The sequence below is a fragment of the Python bivittatus genome, unplaced genomic scaffold (genome assembly GCF_059951505.1).
Source record: "Python bivittatus isolate LINGU-HERP-01145 unplaced genomic scaffold, Pbiv_v1 ctg000330_np1212, whole genome shotgun sequence".
NCBI classification, from domain to species: domain Eukaryota; kingdom Metazoa; phylum Chordata; class Lepidosauria; order Squamata; family Pythonidae; genus Python; species Python bivittatus.
In genome coordinates this window covers 40,029,938-40,051,938 of record NW_028277058.1, presented here as the reverse complement: position 1 = coordinate 40,051,938, position 22,001 = coordinate 40,029,938, and the positions used below count along the sequence as shown (strand labels likewise).

The 22,001-nt window shown below is 38.8% G+C and overlaps 1 long non-coding RNA gene across 1 annotated transcript in view; it reads right to left on the bottom strand.

The window, feature by feature from the left end:
- Positions 1-1,618: 1,618 nt before the first annotated feature.
- The window catches only part of LOC148215957 (uncharacterized), a 51,945-nt gene continuing 31,562 nt past the window's right edge, over positions 1,619-22,001 (bottom strand). The window contains exons 2-4 of the long non-coding RNA XR_015796205.1: positions 16,875-16,986; positions 14,879-14,968; positions 1,619-2,446 (exon numbers count right to left, since the gene is read on the bottom strand). This is a non-coding gene — a long non-coding RNA (uncharacterized LOC148215957). The remainder of the gene's footprint in view (positions 2,447-14,878; positions 14,969-16,874; positions 16,987-22,001) is intronic.

Below are 22,001 nucleotides of genomic sequence, written 5' to 3'. Positions count from 1 at the left end.
ATTGTTAAGCAACAACTCACTGTTAAGTCTCAAATTGCTATCTTCCTTTATTTATAACTGGTCAGAAAGACAATGGCAGAACATTGTTCATCTGTAGAAGCCATTTTGGCTTTACAGCAAAGAAGTGGGATATGAAACACAATCAGGCTACAAGTTAACTGCCACCAGATAAATGTTACCACCTAAGGAAATTGGGGTGGAGGGTAAAGAAGTCTTTCCAGGGGAAGGAGAACTTTTCTAATGTCTTTTCAAGGGTAGAGGTCCCCCTTAGCACAGTAGATGACTTCTGGGTGGAAACATGGAAGACTAACACACTCACAAACAGCAGGAATGATGCAGAGGCAAAGGCCAACAGCCAGGCAATAGGACCAAGCTAACAGAGCTTTTCCAGATCAGCCACATGAGCTGCAGGGGGTGGGGGGCAGAGGGACCCTGTGGGCAACCTGCGAGTAGAGCGCTGGGAGCCATAGAAGAAGACATCATGCTCAAAGCCTCACATGAAACCTGTTTAAAGGACACTGGGTCTGCTTGATCCACTTTCTAAAGCATGTTTTACAAATTTAAAGTGTAAAGAGACCTTTAGAGAAGCAGAGCACCTAAATCCACCTGGGTGAATGTACCTTCAATCCGGGAAAAATTAAAGTAAAAAGGAAGGAACTAGTTACAAAGATTTTAAAAGAATTAAATGCAAAAAGCGTACAGGGATTTTGGAGTAAGAAAGTTAAAAGACTAAAGGAACAGTTAAATTTGGAATATTGACTGATTTAAAGTATTTTTCAAATTAAATGAACAGATAATATATATCTCCATGGGAAAGAAGAATGTTTAAATTTGTTAAGGAAGCTGATTGGCTGACTATGTTAAACCAAGAGAAACGTAAAAAAAGAAGGGAAACATGAAGTTCTGAGAAGATAATGTGCTTACAGAAGTATGAAATGCTGAAAGGGACTAAAATGTTATGGAAATGGGGGGGGGGGAAGCCTCTCTTATTTTTTACTCCCCTTTTGTGGATAACAAATTTGAGATAAAGAAAAATAGTTATTACTAAAGGGAGTGAAAGTTATAGAAGGAAGGAGAGGATTGTTGGACCACTCCAGGAGAATATATTTGTTTATGAGGGATAAATTCATAGAAGAGGATACTATTTCATTGGCCAGTAAGATGATTATATGTGTATAAAACGGAGCTAAATTGAAGTACCCACAATGGAAGATAAAATAACAGAATACTGAAGCTTTTATGAACTTTTTGCTGAAAATGTAAAGAGCTAAATGATTATTTTTAGACTGGATGATTGGAAAAGTGTTGAATAAGGGGACAAAGGGATTATTGTCACGTTTGGGAGGAAGGAGGGACAATAATTTTGATTGTAACTGCTGTAAGGAAGGTCAGAAATCCCTTCTTTAATTATCTTTCTTTTTTCTTTTCTTTCTTTTAACTGTATTGTTTCCTGCACTTTTTTCTTTTTTTTCTTCTTTCCTCTCTCTCTCTCTCTCTCTCTCTCTCTCTCTCTCTCTCTCTCTATATATATATATATATATATATATATATATTTACACACACATACACACACACACACATGTATGTATATGTATATATATATACACACACACACACATATAGATAAACTGAAAACAGTCAGTGAGAGGAGTTTTCTCCTGATGTCTTCCTTGGATACTTATTTGAAGGACTGGAAGCCAGGGAGACAGGATATTCACACATATCACTATTGAAAGGTACTTTGAACCTCATGCAAGAATAGCAGCTCTTTGCTATTCATTAACAAGTTCACTTTTTCCAGGCTTCCATATGAGCTTGCTTTAAAGTTAATGCATTTTTTTAGATTCATGTGGAAGCACACATAAAGCATGCACAAGCCCACTAAAAAAGTATGAGTACCACAGTCCATTTATGAGAATTTCTCCCAAACTCTCTTTTCTTGGAAAAGAATTTCTAAACCAAATTCTCTTTTATCAAAATGTTGCAGAATTTCTCTGCCCAAGTACTAATAATATCAGTGTTCTACTTTATTTCTCCAGCTTAGGTTGTACTCTAACGTACAACCAAGGAGCAACTTGCATTTTAATGAGGAGCCAGTGAATTTTGTATGCTTCCCTTCATACACGTTTACACACACAGTGAGGTGTGTTTTTCTTTAGGGGAACTTTGATTGATGTCTTATGATCACCGTTGACTTTAGTTGCAAAACTGAACTATACTCCTACCAAATCAATGTATGTTTTTTCCCCCTTGGGTTATGCTGTAGCTTAGATTTGTTGCAACTGCCCTTCCTTATATACATGTTTCCTCTTCTTTACATCAGTTAATGAATCTTGGGGTCATTTTGGAAATGGTGTTGGTAGAGTAGTCTCTTGAGGAACCCGGTAGATGAGCGTACTAACTATGTCTTCCTGTGGTTGAAAATCCTCCTGAGTTTTCAGTCCGCCTACAATTACAAAAGAAAAGTGAGTAACCAAGCATCAAATTAACCATAATATAGTGCCATGGAACAGAGTTCAGCAGGACCAGCACAGTTATTTTGCTTCCTGAAATGGTACTCTCTTCCCCATTCCCAAAATTTACTGGATTATCAGTTGAATCTTATTTCAATATTGGTGATGGATTGGCATCTGCCACTACATTTGAAGGATGCCAGAAAACTACATGGCCCACACAGATTAGTCATCCAGCAGGGATAAATTCTAGAAGGGAGACACAGGAAAAATAGTTGAAACATACTACAGCATCTGTCACTTGAGATTGTCAGCTCACTTTATCTAATGACATTGCCAGCCATGACATTCAGCTTGGTGAGTCACAAGTTGTGGAAGCTCAGTACAAAGACTATGAAAGCTTGCCTGATGGGTCCAAATTTATAGACAGACAAAGCACTGGAAACAATATGCCAAGATTCATGAAAAACATTGCTACAAAAGACAGTTTTCTCACTTTCTGAAATGAGACCAATTTTCTGTAGAGGTTGAAATGATACAGTGGTATGTTGCACAAAGTGGAAGCCTTTTAAGCAAGTTCATGAAATACCCACAAAGCAAAGCAATACTTTAAACATGTTGGGGCAGTTTTTGTCATATTTCTGCTAGAACAAGACATGATTTTTTTTCCTTTAAAAAAAGGGGCAGGGCTGTTTTCCTCTTCTTTCTTTTCTTTTTAGACTTCAGCAGATGAACACAGGGTCAGGAGGCCAAAAGCTAGTCCAATTAAGAACAGCACCACTATGGAAAGTTGTACTCAGAATTAAGGAATGAGATGCACTCTGTAGTGATATGCCTAGCAGACTGTCTCTGGGGTGTGCTGGGTGAACAAAAGGCACAGCATGTAAAAGAATAGAATCTGAGATGAGATGTAAACCTGGTAGCAACTCTGTATGATAAGAGCAGGGAATTGGGCAAGATAAGTAGAGGGCAGCAGAAGCACATCAGCGCAGCCATATCTGCCTGGATTCTCACAGCATGCTAGATTAAAATATGGCTGGCCAGGTTGTAGTTCACTTGGTTATATAAATGTATGTATTGGGGGGGGGGAGTACTGCTATAAGTGGAGGGAAAGGATGAATAAGAGTAAGGTTTATCTTGAATATGCCCTAAAATCTATTTTTCTCTAGGCACCTAGAAAATTGTTCCTCCTATTTGGAAGCCCTTCTGGATCTAGAGTCATGCACACAGGTGAGCATTTGAGATATTGCAGCTGACACAGTGTAAGGCTTCCAAGAGTGCTAGGATTTATAGCCATATTTAACTTTGACTTCAGTAGCATGTCATAGTACACAGTGAGATTATTTATGATGTGCTAAATTAAACATTAAAGGAAAGGAAAGTCAGAAAACACTTGGGTGAGCCTGCAAAATATTAGCCATTTTCAAAGCCCAAACAAGTAAATTAATTAATGAACAAACAAATGTTGTCAAAACAGCTTCTTCCAGAAACATGAAACACTGCAGGTCATTTCCATCTCAATCTTGTGCACCCAAGAGTAGGCTCTACTACTGAGTAAGGAGACAGGCATTTATTAAAAAGCAACAACCAATTTCAACAAAATTGATTCTGAAGTAAGTGTGCTTTGAAGCACATTTTTTTTCCTTCAAGGCAAAGCACATGTTTATGATGCTAGCTATCTGGGCAGAAAATATTACTGTTTACATTTTGGAGGAGAACTGCTGACTTTTCCAATAGGAATTAACATAAGAAAATAAGAATAGCCTTCCTGGAACAGACAAATGCCCATTTTAATCCAGTATTTTGCTTTTCACAATAGCTAGCTAAATGCCTCCAGAATATTTACAAGCAGAAGGCAGAGGCAGCCCCCTCTTACACAGTTGCTCCCTTGAAAGCCATTTTCAAAGCCTTTTTTGAAAGCCCTTCAAACCCTTTTGAAAGCCCTTTAAAGCCATTTTCAAAGCCTTTTAAAGAGGCTGTGGTTTGCCCCCTCCTTAAGAAGTCATTGCTAGATCCTACCCTAGTGGACAATTTTCATTCTCTCTCCAACTGTCCCTTTTTGAGAATGGTTGTTGAGAAAGTGGTCACAGTGCAGCTCCATGGGATCCTGGATGAAATGGATTATCTCGACCCCTTTCAATTGGGATTCAGGCCTGGATATGGGGTGGAAATGGCATTGGTTGTGATTTTTGATGATCTCTGGCCAGAGTGGGATGGGGTAGTGCATCCATCCTTGCTCTACTTGACCCCTCTGTGGCTTTTGATACCATTGACCATGGTATCCTTCTGGACCAGCTTCAGGGGTTGGGAGTGTTGTCCTGGTTCACTTCCTTCCTCTGAAGCCATTCGGTGTTGATTGGGGGTAAGAGGTCCAGCCCACAGCCCCTGCTTTGCTGGATTCTGCAATGGTCAGTACTTTCTCTGCTCCTGTTTAACATCTACATGAAGCTGCTGGGTGAGATCATCCATCACCGTAGGGTGAGATATCATCAGTATGCAGATGATACTCAGTTGTACATCTCTGCCCATGGTGAGTTAAGCAATGCCATGATTGCCCTTTCTTGGTGCCTGCAAACTGCTGAGCTCTGGATGGAACAGCAAGATGAAGTTAACCTCTGGCAAGATGGAGTGGCTTTGGGTTTGGGGCTCTTTGTTTCTCAGGAGAATTACCATCTTTAGTCTTGGATGGGGTTATACTACCCCAGATGGACCTGGTGCATAATCTGGGGGTTCTCCTGGACTCGCGACTCCTGCTCAAGGAGGAGGTAGCAGTTGTGGCTAGGAGGGCCTTTGTGCAACTGCAAGTTGTGTGCCAGTTATGCCCATTCCTGGACCAACATGTCCTTCTCACAGTCACCCACACCCTAGTCGTCTCCCGTCTGGACTATTGTAATGTGCTGTACATGAGGCTGCCTTTGAGGAGTATCCGGAAGCTTCAGTTGGTTCAAAATGTGGCAGCCTACACAGTTTTGCACAAGCCTAGATTTGTGCATATGTCACCTCTTTTGCAGGAGCTGCATTGGTTGCCAATTTGCTTCCAGATTCAATTCAAGGTACTAGTTATTACCTTTAAAGCCCTACATGGCTTGTCACCAGGCTATTTGAAGGACCACCTTTCCCCAGTTACATCTACCCAGCCCACCAGAGTGGGGAACCAGGGTATGTTGGAGGTACCTTCAATGAGGGAGGTACATCTAGTGGGACCAAGAAAAAGGGTCTTCTCCATGGTGGCTCCCTCCCTATGGAATATCATTCCCCCAGAGATAAGACTGGCCCCCACCTTGATACTTTCCTGGAAGGTCCTGAAGACATGGTTTTGTCAGTGGGCCCAGGGACCCCAGGCTGATACAGAGCCAATTAAATGGTTATTCTGAACATGTTTGTTGCTGCCAGGGGGTTGAGGTCAGTTTATTGGTTTTTGTATTATGGCTTTTAATTCTGTAAGCCACCCGGAGTCTTTGTGTGTGTGTTGGGTGGCCATATAAATTTGTTTAATAAATAATCAATAAATAAATGCCCCCATTCTGGAGATAACACTAAGTCTTCATGACTGCCATCATTCCTTAATCTTCAGATTATGTGCAGTGAGAATGGCCTTCTTTTATTGGTTCTAAATCTGATTTTAATGAACTTCATTGAAAGACCCCTTATCCTAGTGTTTTGAAAGAGAGAGAAATTCAGCCTGTGCACTTCTCCATGCCATACATGTCATGTCTCCCCTTAATCATGTTTTTCTGAATTAAGAATCCTAAACATTTCAACCCTCCTGATCATTTTGGTTGCCCTATTTATGCACTTTTTCCATCTCTATCATATTCTTTTTCAAATGTGGTCAGTAAAACTATGCAAAGTACCCCAGATGCAACTGTGTCATAGATTTGTGAGGGCATTGCTGTGTTGGCATTCTTATTTTCAGTCCCTTTCCTAATGAACCCTAGCATATAATTTGCCTTTTTCATAGCTGCTGCAAATTGTGTTGATGTTTTCCATTAAGCTATCCATTATGCCCCCAAGATCTTTTTCCTAGTTAGCTTACAAAGAGTGCAGACCCCATCAGTATATATACAGAGTTAAGTATTTGAGTCCCCCCACCCCCATGTGCATCACTTTATACTTACTTAAACTGAACTATTTAGCTGACCATCCAGTATTCCTCCAATTTAAAAATATCTTTTTGGAGCTCTTAACAATATCCTTTACCACCATGAATAGTTTGGCATTATCTGCTCACTTCTAAATCAAGTTCATTTATGAACAAGATAAAAATACCAAGCCCTACATGGATCGTTGAGGGAATCTACTTCTTATTTCCTTCATGCTAGTCCATGACCACAATTAATTTTAATTAACTTTGCTCAGTTCAGAAAATAGTTCTAATATTCCTACTCTTTGCTTTCTGTTTCTTAATCATTTAGTAGGCCTTCTTATCCCATGACCACTACATCTAGTCAAGAGCCTTTTTGAAGAACTTTGTCAAAGGCTTTTTGAAAGTCCAAGGATACAATGTCAGTTGAGTCACCTCCATAAAAGTCCCTGTTTTTAGACTCAAAAAACATTAGAAGACTGGTGAGGCAGGATTTACTTTTGCAGAATCCATGTTGATTTTCCTTCTTGCCCCTTAGTCTTCTTTTATAATCATTTCTGTCAATGAAACAAAACATACTTCAATGTTTTAATTTGAATTTGTTACTATGGAAGGTCAAATAAAAATTCAGCCTGGGTTCCATCACACAGGTTGATGGAAACTGCAAGTGAGAAGTAATCAGAGGAACACGAAAATCTAAAAAGGCAGCTTGGGCTCATGTTACATTTGCTGAGCAGCTAACAAATTCTGTTTCTCCTATCAGAAGTCTGTTTTATCTCTAGTGTTAGAATTTCAAGAAGAGCTGCTAGCAACAGAAAAAGCTGTCTTATTTTGAATCTGACTATTAATGTATCTAATGCTGGTAGCAGTTCCCCAGGGTTTTAAGCAGGACTTTTTTCAGCCCTAACTGGAAATGCTAAACATTGAATCTGGAACCATCTGCATGGGATGAAATATACCCCCTCTTTCCTCTATTTGGCTAGATATATCAGAATATAAAGACATGAACTTTTTCCAGTTCATCTGTGTAATTCTCTACTGACTACCATGGATGATAGCAGCATCAGGCACAGAGCTTCCAAAACTCTTTAATAGCTGGGGATACACAGAACTGCCCCTGGAAACTTCTATGAACAAAGCATGCATTATATAGCTAAACTAGGTCTCTGGAGACAACTGTGGATGATTGTATGTGTGAGTTCACATATGCATACATGCACCACAGTGGAATAGCTGAAACCAAAAAAACAACAAATAAGGGAGATAGCAAACCCTTCATAATGTTTCTTAGGAAAGTGGGTTGATGATCAGATCAGTCCAGTTGCATTACACTATTGTATCAGCCTCAATATCATGCCAACAAATATGATTATTTTGCATACAGATTAACTTAGCTGATGTCTTCAGTAGTTTTCCAGTGCAGGTTTGCTATCAATGAGACTCTTTGTTGACAATCAAGGAATGGAGGCCTCTGTCAGCTTTTATTTTTCCTTTCTTATTTCCCCAATCTTAAATTTGATTTGTCTTGTTTCTGACTCATTTTGCAAACTTAAAAAGTTTGCACAAAAAATCTTAATAGGCATTTTTTTTCTTCATAAATCTGTTAAGTTACATACATATAGCATACATTTAGCATATTTATTTATACACACCACTTTATTTGCACTTTTCCCTTTATATCCATATTTTGTACATTATTTTGTTATAAAATTGCTGCATAAAAATTGAGAAGTGCTTATTATAACAGACAACGAAGCTGCTGTTTGTATTTTGGTTCAAAAATGGGAAATTAGGTGAATGTTACTGAAGAGAAGCAAACAATGTTTTTCCTCTATTTCTGTTGTCCACTTCACACAGGAGTGATTACATCAGCATTTTAATATGCAACTCATTATTCATCCCTGATGAACAGGGGAATAGATGGAGTTATATATATGTGGATATGTAAACATCAAGGTAAAGGAGAGCCCCACATGCTTATGTGCACCGAGGCTTCCTGTGGGTGAACAACTCAGCAAACAGGCACACAGATTCATTTGCAGCAGTGCTAAGAATAGTTTCAAATAAACATTCAGGACAATACATAATTCCAAACCTGCTCATGGGAAGTGTTGATTAAGCTAATTTGCATTTTAATTCAGGGGAGAAAACATCAGTGCTTTTGGGGGGGATAAATATACACAGCTGAAGTACCAAGGAACCAACTGATTTTATTGGTTTGAATTTTCTTCCCTTCTTTTTTCTTCTCCCCCCACCCGCTGAGGAACGAGTACTTTTCATCCTGAAAGCAAAACCACACAAACCCAGGGGCAACTGAATCAGTTTGCAGTGTACCAAAATTAATAATGTAGACTCATAGGAAACTGTCTTATCCTTGTGAGCTTCTTGGAGGCATCTAGTTGACCACCATGTGTCACAACATTCTGGACTGGATAGACCCTTGGTCTGATCCAGCAGGAATTTGTGAATGAGACTGTGTGTTTATATGTGTGAATATGTACGGTGTGTATTTGTATGTTTGTATATGTGTGTGTGTGTGTGTGTGTGTGTATATGTATGTATGTATATGTATATATATATATATATATATATATATATATATATATATATATATACACACACATACACATACACATACACATACACATACACATACACATACAGAGAGAGAGAGAGAGAGATCACACAAATATAAAATGGCATGGGGAACCTGCTTCAAATCTGAAGTTATCTAGAGGGAGCTGGTAGGACCATTCCTCATGGTACAAATAGGAAGATTGTTAAAGAAAGTAGATAAATGAGAATTTTACTACATTTAACATTCTCTATACCAGTGTTTTTCAAGCCTGGCAACTTTAAGATGTGTGGACTTCAACTTCCAGAATTCCCCAGCCAGCCAGAATTCTGAGAGTTGAAGTCCACACATCTTAAAACTGCCAAGTTTGAAAAACACTGATCAATACATTTCTAGTTTTGGGAACAGATTTTATAAATAAGCTGCCACCATGGGTTTTTAAACTGACATATTTACATCCTTAATAACGCCGAATAAACAAGCAAAAAAGCACTTTGGGAAAGGGACACAGTTATCCTGGGATGGTAAAAAACTAACTGGCATCCGTGGTATTTTATGTAGACTTTTTACCTGCAAAATGGAAACTACTACAACTGGGAGAGGTGGGAAGATTTTTCTAAGACTGACTGACATCTGGCAGAATCCAAAGTGCCCACTTGGAAACAAAATATAAATTCACAGATGCACACAGGAGAAGGAGATAAGGGTAAATGGAACTGTAAGGTAACATTTATGATTTATGGGAAATTCTTCATGTTACAGCTAATCATAATGGACTCCTGCAGCTTATAACCTTATAGTAATCAAAAGGGGTCTATTCATTTCTCACAAGTTATGTGCACATAACTTATTAGCTGCAGTGCAAGCTATGCTCTTGCTGTGAGGGGCAGAGAGGTCCCATACAATTAAATCATTTGCTGTAGCTGTACTGTAAATGATTAGAGGGGCTTCTAGCATTATAATTATAGATAACAATATGCAGTTTTTAATTTAAAATTAGATTTGCAGCAGTGGTCTAGTGCTAAGAGGTAAAAGGGGATACCATTGTCAAAACATGACCACTTAGATTGGAATATGATCTGGTCTAAGAAGTACCATTTCTCCACATGACCATCTTTTCAAAGTTGGCTTTGTCTCTGGTATGGATTGTGTAGAACCAGTGTATTCAGCTGCAGCAGTCAACAGCTTATCCCAGTGTTGTCCAAACTTGGCCACTTTAAGATGAGTGGACTTCAACTCCCATGCTGGCTGGGGAATTCTGGGAGTTGAAGTCCACTCATCTTAAAGTGACCAAGTTTGGACAACACTGACTTATCCAGAAAAATAACTGGGAGTTGTGTGCCTTCACATTAACCTAGACTAGACCTTGGTTTCTTCAGACTATTCAAGTCTTTTTAAGATACCAGCTTTGTGGCTTTTGCTTAAGTGACACCTTCTACAACCTTGCATTCTTACCCTTCTCTCTTCCTTCCCAGCCTATGTTCCTTTTCTACATATTTTCTTCTAGGCTTGTGCAGTTCCCCACTCCCTAAACCCTGATTCTTGGCTTCTTGAATGTTTTTTTTTTTAATTGCAAATCTGGTTATTCCTGATCTTGACTTTGGTTCTTCTGATGACTTGTTACTTTGATTGGACTGCTTCTCTGGCTTTCTATTGTTATTCTTTTTCTTCTTTCATGACTCACCAGACTCCTCCAAGCAGCCAACCTTTTCTGCCAGTTGACATTTTTACTTTCTGAACCAGCTTTACACTGAGTCCAATTATTTGTTTGTAAAGCTTAGTATTGCCTACTTTGACTAGTATACCTCCTACCAACATTTGGTTCCAGAACCCAAGTTAGGAAGCCACTGGATGATAGGCTGACCTACTCTATATATTGACATCACATCACCTGACATGCAGGACATCAGCAAAGATGCAGAGTTAGCACCATTCATTCTTGCAAGCCCCTACTTTATTCATAAATGAACAACTATAGAGATAGTTTTCTTCAGATGTATCATTCTGTGATGCACGCATTACTCACAAAGTGACTTTGAAATTATCAATCATATTCATCAGTGCTATGATATTCTATTTCAGGAACCCTTCTTCAGACATCATGGTCCATGATGGTAAGAAAAAGCCTGCTCTCTATCTGACTTTTTCTATATCTACTACTTGGTCTTATTTTTGTAATGGTGGCTGTCAGTTTCAGTGATATAAGGATATAAAGTTCTTTGTAATCAGAGAAGGAAATGAGAAAAAATGACTGAGGGTGGATATGAAAGCACTCTTCAAATACCTGAAAGGATGTCATATAGAAGAAGGTCAAATCTGTTCTCTCTCATTCCAGAGTGCAGGACAAGGAATAATAATTTAAGATACAGGAAGGCAAATTCTGATTGAATGTTAAAAAAAAAAAAAAAACCTTTTTAATAGTACAAGCTATTCAACAGTGTAACCAGAAGAACTCCCCTGCATTGGATGTATTGAGCCACCTTTCTGGGATTCTTTAACCTGGATTTCTGCCATGAGCAGGAGGGCTAGATCTGATGCCTAAATGTCCCCTTCCAGGTATAGGTCTACTCTTGCCTTTGGAAATTGTGAATCTACAAAATACTTGGCCAAAAAGATCAGACTAGGCATCTATTCTATACATTTCAGTGTATTCAGAAATAAAGATACAATAATTGAACACATATTATATTGTCCCATTTTATTTATCCATTAAGTATTAGCAAAGATTATTCAAACATTCAGTCTTTCCACTAGTTCCAATTAACAGGAGGAATAAAAAGTTACATTTTATTCAGCAATTGTTTGCCCAGCTGAAGTTCCCATCTAACCTTTTCCTATTAATATGAGAGAGATATCCATACACATGATGATAGCAGAATCAAGTGTAATATAACTTTTGGCTGAGTCTGGTTTAGAACTACGTTATATGTGAGACATATTTACAGATAAAAAAGCAGAGTACTAATAATCAAAGATGAAGTGTTACAATGCAAGATGGAATTGCTGTCACTGAATCTCCATCATACCAAGCAAAGCATTCTATATTCTCTCATCAGTTGTAATCTTCATAGAGAGTACAGTGAAGACAGCACAGTGAAAGTAGATGCTATGACATAACGTTAAAAATAGAAGAGCGTGGAACTTTTAGCACCTTGGATGGCAGGCTTCTATTAGTTGAAGCTTCCTAAATACACAGTTTAGTGCTCTTCAGAAGTTTTGAAATACAACACCCACAAATTTTCACTGTTGTCATTATAGCTGGGGCTGATGAGAACTATATTGCAAGACATCTGCTTTATCTATCCTACTTACAGGTTATTATTAGCGTTGCTTTTTTAAAAGCTGACTTCCAGGTATTAAGACTTTTCCATCATATGGATTGCTACATTAAATCAAGTGTGTGAACATCCATCTTTCTCTGGACAAAAATCCACACAACTCCCCTCCCAGATTTATTTATGAAAGCTGAATCTAAAAAGAAAAAAAAAAGAACCTATATTTCTAAGAGTTATGTGTAAAAAGAAAAAGTAAAACGAAGGGGGTTGCATAACCTTGCAAAAATGATATTTGACAAATCAGCATTAGCAAAATGTATGTAACAAAAGAATAGCATAGAGGAAATTTGCATTACAAATTCTTAACCCAGCAATTATATAGGTCAGAAATAATTGCAGGTAAACATTCCAGATATTTGGGAAAGTTTTGAACTTATTTTTTCTGATATTTTAAAAAAGAAAATATTTTTCCATACAGACCAAAACACTGCTGTACTATTTTGGAGAGTAAAGCAGTCCAAATGTATACTGATCTCCAGATCCCTATTACTTTTGGACCTGCTGAAGTTAGCAAATACTTTTTAGGGGCAGCCCCCTGTGTAATTTGTAAAACTGTCCTAATGAGATATAATCATGATAGGATATTTCACTTTTTTCATATTTTACATTACCAAGTGCACATCAAAAGGAACTTTCAAAGACAATTGGTGAAGGATAATTTCCTCAGAAACTCCTTTTTGTATATGAAAGCACGCCTATCACTATTGCAATTCCAGGCAGAAAAAAATATGAACAAACATCAGGTAGCACTAACACCCAGTGATTGTAGGTTTAGACCTTTCATTTTGTTCCCAAAATTATGATCTGTAGCAACTGTTCCAGGAAAGATTCTGAAAAGGGGGATTAAATATAAAGAAAGCCAGAGTCTGTATAATTGTCAAAATCAGCTCAACCAAGACCATCTCAAGGGCTTGAATGCCCCTTGACAGTAATTTCATGTGGGTCTTCAAGCTGCTGTAATACAAAGGATATTTTCTGGTTGAGACACATGGATGCCAGCAAGTAATCTTTTAAATTTCTTTGAGTAGTTGGGAGAAAAATTAGTTTAAAAAAAAAAGTGGGGAAGATCTCTTCACCACTACTGAGTATTGTAACAGCTGCTCATCAGATGACTTCCCTTTTAATCTAGCACATTTTTTCTGGCCTTACTAACTCAGGTTGCCTCATCAAAACCATGACACTCTTGATTCACCAATTTTCTTTATTCACAGTAACCAAGTATATGACAAATGCATGACAATGCACCCAAAGATTAAAGCAGACAGTATGAGAGACAGACACAGCTGTCACCAAGTATCTAGAGGGTGCTGCCATTAAAAGCAGACTCATACTTAAAATTATCTACGACATAAATCAATGCAAGAAAGTGGTTGGATCTATCCTAGGACAGATGCTGTTATGTTGTTCAAAAACAAGTAGGAAAATGCTATAGGAATCATGACACACATGAACGTGCTTGGCTATCAAAATCGACGAGCTTCTTGAATTATTAAGGGAGTAGATGGCATGCAAACACTCTAAATAAACAAGTGCATTAGAATAAAATAAACCTCTGAATCCCTGTTCTCACTCTTCTCATTAACTGATGTAAGACTTTTCACCTTGTGGCACCTTGTGCATGAAACTCTTTTCCAAACACTTGGTATCCTCATTACTTTCTTTTTGTATTATCAGCGTGGGACTATGTGGTGCAATTAATTCCACTATCTTGCCCTATGTTAGGATAGTGGTTGTTTTTTTAAAAAAAAAATAACATCTTTTCCTTTCCAATTTTAGACCAGGGATGGAACAACGCATAACTCTGCAGATGGTGTTGTGTATTTTGTGTATTTATAGGAATTATAATCTAACACATCTAAAGGACACTACATTTCCTATACTTCTATGGGATGTATTTTTATACTTAAATTTTAAAGCTTATCCTAGCTTCGAGGAAGAAAAGAGCCTAACATGAGTAATGATTTAAGGACGGAATGCGATAGCATTAGGGCAAAACCAGCTGAAGTTTGCAATATTTTTCCATTATTTCAGTTTGTGTAGTCACACACAGATCACAGATTAACGTATGTGGACCAAATAACTATGCCACATGTCTTTTTTACTTATATGTGGGCTGCTGTGAGATAAGGCACAGAAACCAAGGATATGTATGATATAATTGCACTGCAGAATCTGTATTGCGTACTAAAGGCTTTCTCTAAGCATATATTTCAAGAGTCAAAGTATTTGGATGATGTTAGTAGATACAGCATTAAGATGCAATAGTTTTCATCATGCTTGACAGCTCTGTCAAATTAGGGCATTTTCTATAACAGTGGTCTGCTGAAGCATCATGTCAGTTTAATATAGACCTCACTTAGAGACAGATACCATAAATAAGATTGCTTTCTAAATACTTTGCCTATAAATCCCAATAGCCACAGCAACATACCTGGGGGTGATGTCCACTAGAGCTCAAAACATCTGGAAGGCATCCGTGGTGAAAGGTAGTCATAGAGGGGCAAATGTCTCTCACAATATTCTTGCAATAGAATAAAATTGGTTTAATATTCAGCCTTTTCCTCAAAGAATTTCAGCACCTGTGAATCTTGAGGCACACCAATCTTTACAATAAACAAATACATACATGCATTACCAAAGGTTAATTTTCCATGTCCTCCCCCAGCAAATTACAATTCCTGGATTTTTTGCAGGGAAGATTTCTCAGTTGAAGCAATATAAAACTTGCTATACTTTATTAAATGTAGGGATATCCCAAGAGCGTAATGGGCCTAAAAATAAATATAGTTTGGATCCCATAAGGTTGATGAACACACAGATAGATGCTAAACATCAGCAGTTTTCAAGTTGCTCTAGTTTTTGCAGCTCTGTATGTGGGCCTCATCATTAAATGAAAAACTTGATCGGAAACCGATCCGGTCAGTGTCGATACTGCTGGGTTTTCTTGCAGAAAGGACAACTGACTTAGGATTTGTTTATTTATGCCTTCTCAGGCTCAAGCACAATGCATTTTATGAGAGTTTTAATATTACACGAGTCCATGTTAATCTTCGATTCTTGTCTCGTTTTTTGGCCATCTGTAGCACCATGGAAAGCTAGTAGTTATACTTGGAAATGTACTATGCTTATGCTTGGACATGCAAGTAGCATTGGCTGCCTATCAGGGACATATGATCCAACCCCCCTGAGGAAATAATGCTCTGCAGGGACCTGGGATGACTCCCTGCCATCTCCACCACTGGGCCCCAAGGTTTCATTTGGTGTTTGTGGGTAGAGGCAATACACTGCAGTGCTACGGTCCAGTTATCACAGCAGCTGCCCAGTAGCCTGCCTGCCAATGGTGGTGCCTGGAAGTCTTAGAGAAGACAGCATATTCAAAGCTCCAAGCTATATTTCCAAACCACTAGCCCCATCATCTTCATTATGTCATCTATGCTTCAACATCACAACATTAGGAATGAGTGAGCATTCATTTGTTCATTTATTTTTCCACCAAAGAGCACAGAACAAGCCAGCAACATTTTAAAATAACTATGGGAGATGAGATAGATAGATAGATAGATAGATAGATAGATAGATAGATAGATAGATAGATAGATAGATAGATAGATAGATAATTTCTGATTCCCCCACCCTCTTTGCATATTCCCGGTTCTTGAAATGGCAGCATGTTTGCATTGGAGACTGTGTGTACAGCTCCCTCTAGTGGCTCCCACTGATTTTATTATTAGCACATCCATCCACCCTCTTTCCGGGCCAACTCAGAGGGGGTGGACTAAATGAATTTATATCGGCATATTCATTAAATTCTGTTTTAATTAATCACAGATTGAACACTAAATGAACCACCAAGGAGGAAGTGGGTGAGGAGGATGGGGTGCTGGAATGAGTGACGGCTCACAAATAATTAACTCTGTTGATCAAAAAGGTGGGTATGTGCTGCCAATCTTAAGTTTTCATGGGGCCAAACAATATCTGATGCTAAATGCATTTTTGCATTTATTGTGCAGGTTTTTTAGAAATGGAAATAATATCAGCAAAAGAGACTGGCCATTGTGCAGAACGCAGCTGGCATACGGAAAAGGGAACTTAACCCCTTCTTCTTTGCTACAGTTCTGAGGAAAATCCCTCTCCTTAAGCTACAATGCACTTTGGATATTGAAACCCCAACAACACATACAGGGGATTTCTTTCCCCAATATTGTACAATGCCAGCTTCAGAGGAACAATTTCCTCATAATTGCAGCATAGCAGGAAATATCAAATTCCCTCCACCGCAGCCTTGCTTTGATCCCCACTAATTATCAGCTTCCCACATTTGACGGGATTTTCACTTGGAGAAATCTGCATGTGTGTTAAGATTCATTTAACCTCACATGTACTTGGAGAGAAATACGGGTGTTTTTCTCTGAGGAAGGGCTGCTTACCTGTTCCCCACTTTCAGCTCCCTGTTTCTGGCTTCTGCAAGATGATGCTAGCTCAACTTGCCATCTGCTGCGTGAGGGACTGGAGCATTGTTTTTCCTCCAGCACAACTGACCTGAGCATCAGAGATGGAACAGGGGAGAAAGTGAGACAGTTTTCTTACTGGATGTAGGGGAATAAAAGCAGAGGACATCTAAGTGAGCATATCTGCAATTCAAGAACCCAAAAAAGATGAAAGGAAAAAAGAACATCAGAGCCCAATGGCACAATAGAAAAAATGTTGTAATTTCTTCTTCTTGTTGTTGTTGTTGTCATCTCCTGCATGTATGTCAAGCAAACTAGGGATACATCACGTAAGCATTCCCACCACCAGAGGAGGAGTATCAGTATATAACTCTCAGAATATTGACTTAAGCTCTCCAAGAAATTTACAGTGAAGAATTTCTTCAACATAATAGAACAATGGGGATTTTGCCAAATATCGTCCTTAAAGGAGCAAGCGGGAAGTTAAATTTTGGAATATTCCTATATACTGCAGGTTGAGAAGTCAAGCATGAAACAAAGAAGGGTGCAACTTTTCTGTGGATGTTGTTTTTCATTATAGGCGGATATGTTTTTAAAACCAGTGTGGAATCCTCTCTACCTTTTTTTCCGTAGTGCTCCTGGATAACATCAAAAAGTATTTAAAATGGTATTCAAAATTAGGAAATGCTGAAGAATTTTTACTTCCACAAACATAGCCTAGTGTCTATGATTTTTACTCCCACAAGCATCGTTTTCTTTTAAAAATACCGATATATTTTTAAAAGAAAGAGATACTATAGGCTGGGATAATTTAGCACAGACACTCTTCCCATAATCATGCACGGATATCACATTCCCTTTATCATTCAGGGATTATTTCTCAATCATGTAACTATGGAAGCCTAAATTATCTCCAAGGTCTCTAAACTGTAGATTCTTTGTCTTTCACCTTTTACAACACCAGCACAGCATTTCTTGGCATTCAAAACTATATGACTCTAACTGGGTTTAGACAACACACTAAGATAAAATGTGGTTAGTTTCTTTTTGTCTTAGCAAATAAATGTGATGAATCCTGTGAATTGAGGCTTATTCAGTAAACCATAGTTAAGCAAACTTTGACTTCATGTATTCTCTGAATGCAGTTAAAACAAAATTGGAGAGCAATAGAGAGTTGCAAAACCTAGCATTTATACAATAATCTTGTGGGAAATAAAGGATAGTTCTTTCTACCCAGTCTTAGCTGGCTGCCTTCTTAACCACTCATGGCAGCCTGACCAGTCAGAATAAATTTTAGAAGTTTTAGTTCAGCTACATTTGTAAGGGCACCACTTTCACATCCCTGCTTCAAAGTACTGTAACTCCTTGTTTGTTTTCTAACAACGAATTTGATCCTCCTATATAATCAACTTATCTCTCATATTCTGCATTTAGCTTGACAGGCTGCAATATCTAATAGCCTGAGATTAGCTGATTAAAGACTTTATAGGAATTGTAGCTGAGATACATTGTCCTACAGTTCTCATCTTTCTCAGCTGGAATGGCTATTCAGATTGGAATAGCCGGAGTTGAAAATCTATGTATCTGGAAAGCAGCAGGTAGAGGGAGCGGCCATCATATCTTACATTTTAATAATTCTAAAATGCTACACTCTCTCTCCATACTTTAAAATGTAGTCTAATCTCTTTAATAAGAGTATCTGCAGAAGGCATTTTAATATATATATATATAATATTGTGTGCAAAAATGCACAAAGCATTCTTGGGAGAAGCACAGCTGGGGACATAAACAAAACCTCGTTGCATTGTTATTTTGTCAGACTGCAGGGGAAAATATTGTTTTAGCTTAACTAGCCCCAGAACTGCGATGGGAGACTTCTCCAGCTGAGGCTGCTGCAGTGTACAGTGAGAACTAATTCTAGTCACTCCATCTCTTAAACAAACTTGGCAGAGAGGTGTATCCCCATTTGGAATTTACTTAGCTGTCAAGAAAGGCAATTAACCAGATTCTAAGCCACATGCTCAGTTGTGAAGGCACCAACTTTGAAGTACAGCAGCTGCAAACTTAATCAAGTTGTCTTAAGCTGTTGCCCCATTCAAGACAGAGCCAACTGGCCCAGATGGTCTGCCATTGGACAGAGAAATCTGGGCAAAAGCCAGAACACAATGTCCTTATAACATAGAGTGCACTGCTGCAAATTACTATTTAGCCTCATTATTCTAGATGCATTTCTGCTGATTTTCAAGGATAATATGTGTATTTCCTACTTGCTCCTTCCCCATGCAAGATATAAGAAGTTGTGGATTGATCAAATGCTGATGTTTCGAAATGAGAAAGCTGAGCTTAGTATGGTGGATGAGGAGAGAACATGAAGTTTCTTTCTTGTGAAGCAAGGCTATGGCCTGGGATAACACACATGCTTTGCCTGCAGAAAGTCTCAGCTATCATCATCCCCAGCCAACATGACTAGGACTGCTGCAGGAAGGTGGAAGTGTAGTCTAACACATGTAGTGCAAAGTTGCATTCAGAGAGACAGCGTTATAAGGAACATACAGTAATCCAAGACAACAATAAATGCTTTGAGAGCTACACCAAATTTTACTGTGGAACAACTATCAGTTTTTCAAAAGTGACAGAATCAGAGGGCAAGAGTATGTGAAGAGGGTAAGGCTGACCTTTTTCTCCTCAAATGTGATTCTCTTTTTCCATTTTTCATCCAGACTATGGCTAGGGAAGGAAGGCTTGAATTGTTCACATAATATACATCTACACTGTTTTTTGAGATACAACTGCATCTCAAATGTTTTACAATTAAATAATGAAAACAAATTAAATATGTAAAAAGCAATTAAAAGATAAATGTTCAAAGGCAGCTAAAAGCCTACTTGCGGGACTGCCTTACTCCCATTGTTTCTCCTCACCCCACCAGATCTCATACCCAGGGCATGATCCAGATCCCTTCTATCAAACAAGGTCATCTGATTGGAACCCAGAGTTCTGCCTTCTCACCTGGCCTATGAAAACAGCATCCCCTAGAGCAGTGTTGTCCAAACTTGGCCACTTTAAGATAAGTGGACTTCAACTCCCAGAATTCCCCAGCCAGCATGGCTGGCTGGGGAATTCTGGGAGTTGAAGTCCACTCATCTTAAAGTAGCCAAGTTTGGACAACACTGCCCTAGAGATTTGGAAGGCCCCAACCTATTAACCTTTTGTAAGGCACTGAAGAATTGACTGTTTCCCCAGGGATTTGGGCCAGAAGGTTAAATGATCTCTGCTGGTGTTGTTTTTTTCTGCTGTGAGTGGGGTTATTGTTCATCCTTGGGCGCAAGGGGATATATGTCCTGGGGGCTTTTTTGGGTGTGTTTTTAATCCTTATAGAGTTACTCCCAGAGTTACTTGTGTAAGATGGGCAGCCATATAAATCATATAAATACAGAAATATGTCCATCACATCTTTCAGGAAGGACAGCATTGCAGACAGCAGGAGCCACCACATGGAAGATCATCCTCAAGCATTCACTCTGTCAGTTTCTACATATAGAGCAGGATCTCCTCTGATGAATTCAGTGGCTATCCAGTCTGTAACTTAGAGGAACTCTTCCAGATATCTTGGTCCCAAGGTGTTAGGGCCTTATATATCAGAAGCAAAATGCTGAAACTGGATAGACGGTTAACTGTCAGCCAGTACATTTGCTTCAGCAGAGGTCAATAGTGTGCATATTCAAGTGCTCCACTTGGCAACCTGACTACCACTCTTCTGCTCCAGCTACCATTTTCAGATCCAGATGGAGGGGTATCTTCCTACAGAGCACATTATCATGATGATCAATGGTTGAATAACTGTAATTAGGCCGTTCTTGTCTAGAAAAGGGTGTAGTTGCTATAGCAACTGAAGCTGACAATTGGCCACAAAGATCACCTGGGCCTCCAATGGCAGTGATGAGCTAGAAACATTTTATATACCTGGGAAACCATTCACCCACCAGGTCTCTGTTTTGTCAGGATTCAACCTCAGTTTATTAGTCAGTCCACAAAAGTATCATGTTTGATGGTATCAGAATCTACTGAGAGATGTACAAGTCATCTACCCAGCTGATTGTGTCAGATACTATCCTAAATCCTATCCTCTTGCCAGACTGAAAAGGACTTCCCAAAAGAAGTTGGCATAATTCTCTGGTCCACAAAAAGTTATTTCTGGAGAAGGTGGTCCATTGCCTCCTTTAAGGTTGTTGGCACCGCTTTACCATTCAGGGATGCATTCATCATTCCTTAGATCCAGTATGACCTCTTCAGTTAGTTTAAATAAACCAAGTTTGACAGGAGTCAAAAAAGGATGTGGTAAGTGATCAGGCTCCCAGACTGCCCAGGAGTCAGCTACAAATCACAGAGCCCAACTTCATACCATTTAATTAAGCTGCTATACTTGAACTTGGCAGAAGTCTCTCAGATACTCTATATAACACAGCATGGTAAGAATCTGTATTATATGGAACAGTTGTTTCCCCTCTGTCAATGTGAAGGTGCATTCCGTCTTATGCCTATAGCAGTTTAAGCTCATTGCTTTTTCATCATGCCTTTCATGTTTAATTGCCTCTTTATTCTGCATTTCACAACCTTGAAGATGAGCAGTTGTTGGTTGCTGACAAAACTGACATTTCTACCTTGAGAACTGCTGGCTTTCAGCAGAGCTCTCACAGTCATCTTGCCCTGTTCCTCTGGCCTCAAAAGCTAAACAGTGCCTGTACAAATCAACCTTATCCAACCTGGTGTTCTTCAGATGTGCGGACTGAGAATTCTGAAAATATCATCCCTGCTGAGCAACCCATTGAGGAAAGAGCAAGTCAGCCTCACATTTAGTATCTCCTTTTCCCAAAAAAGTTATAACTCAGAAATAATATAGGCATGTTTAAGATTTTTAAAGCCCCCCCAACAAGCCTGTCCCCCTTCAGACAATCGCTAATTTGATTTACCAGATAAGATCTTTTTCCTTAAGAAGCAAATCTCATTGAGAACTACTCACACTTCATTCACTACATTCCTCTGATCTGAAGATAGCTTTATTCTCATTTTTGTCCTTTGGAATTGAGTTCTCAGCATTTGGAAGAC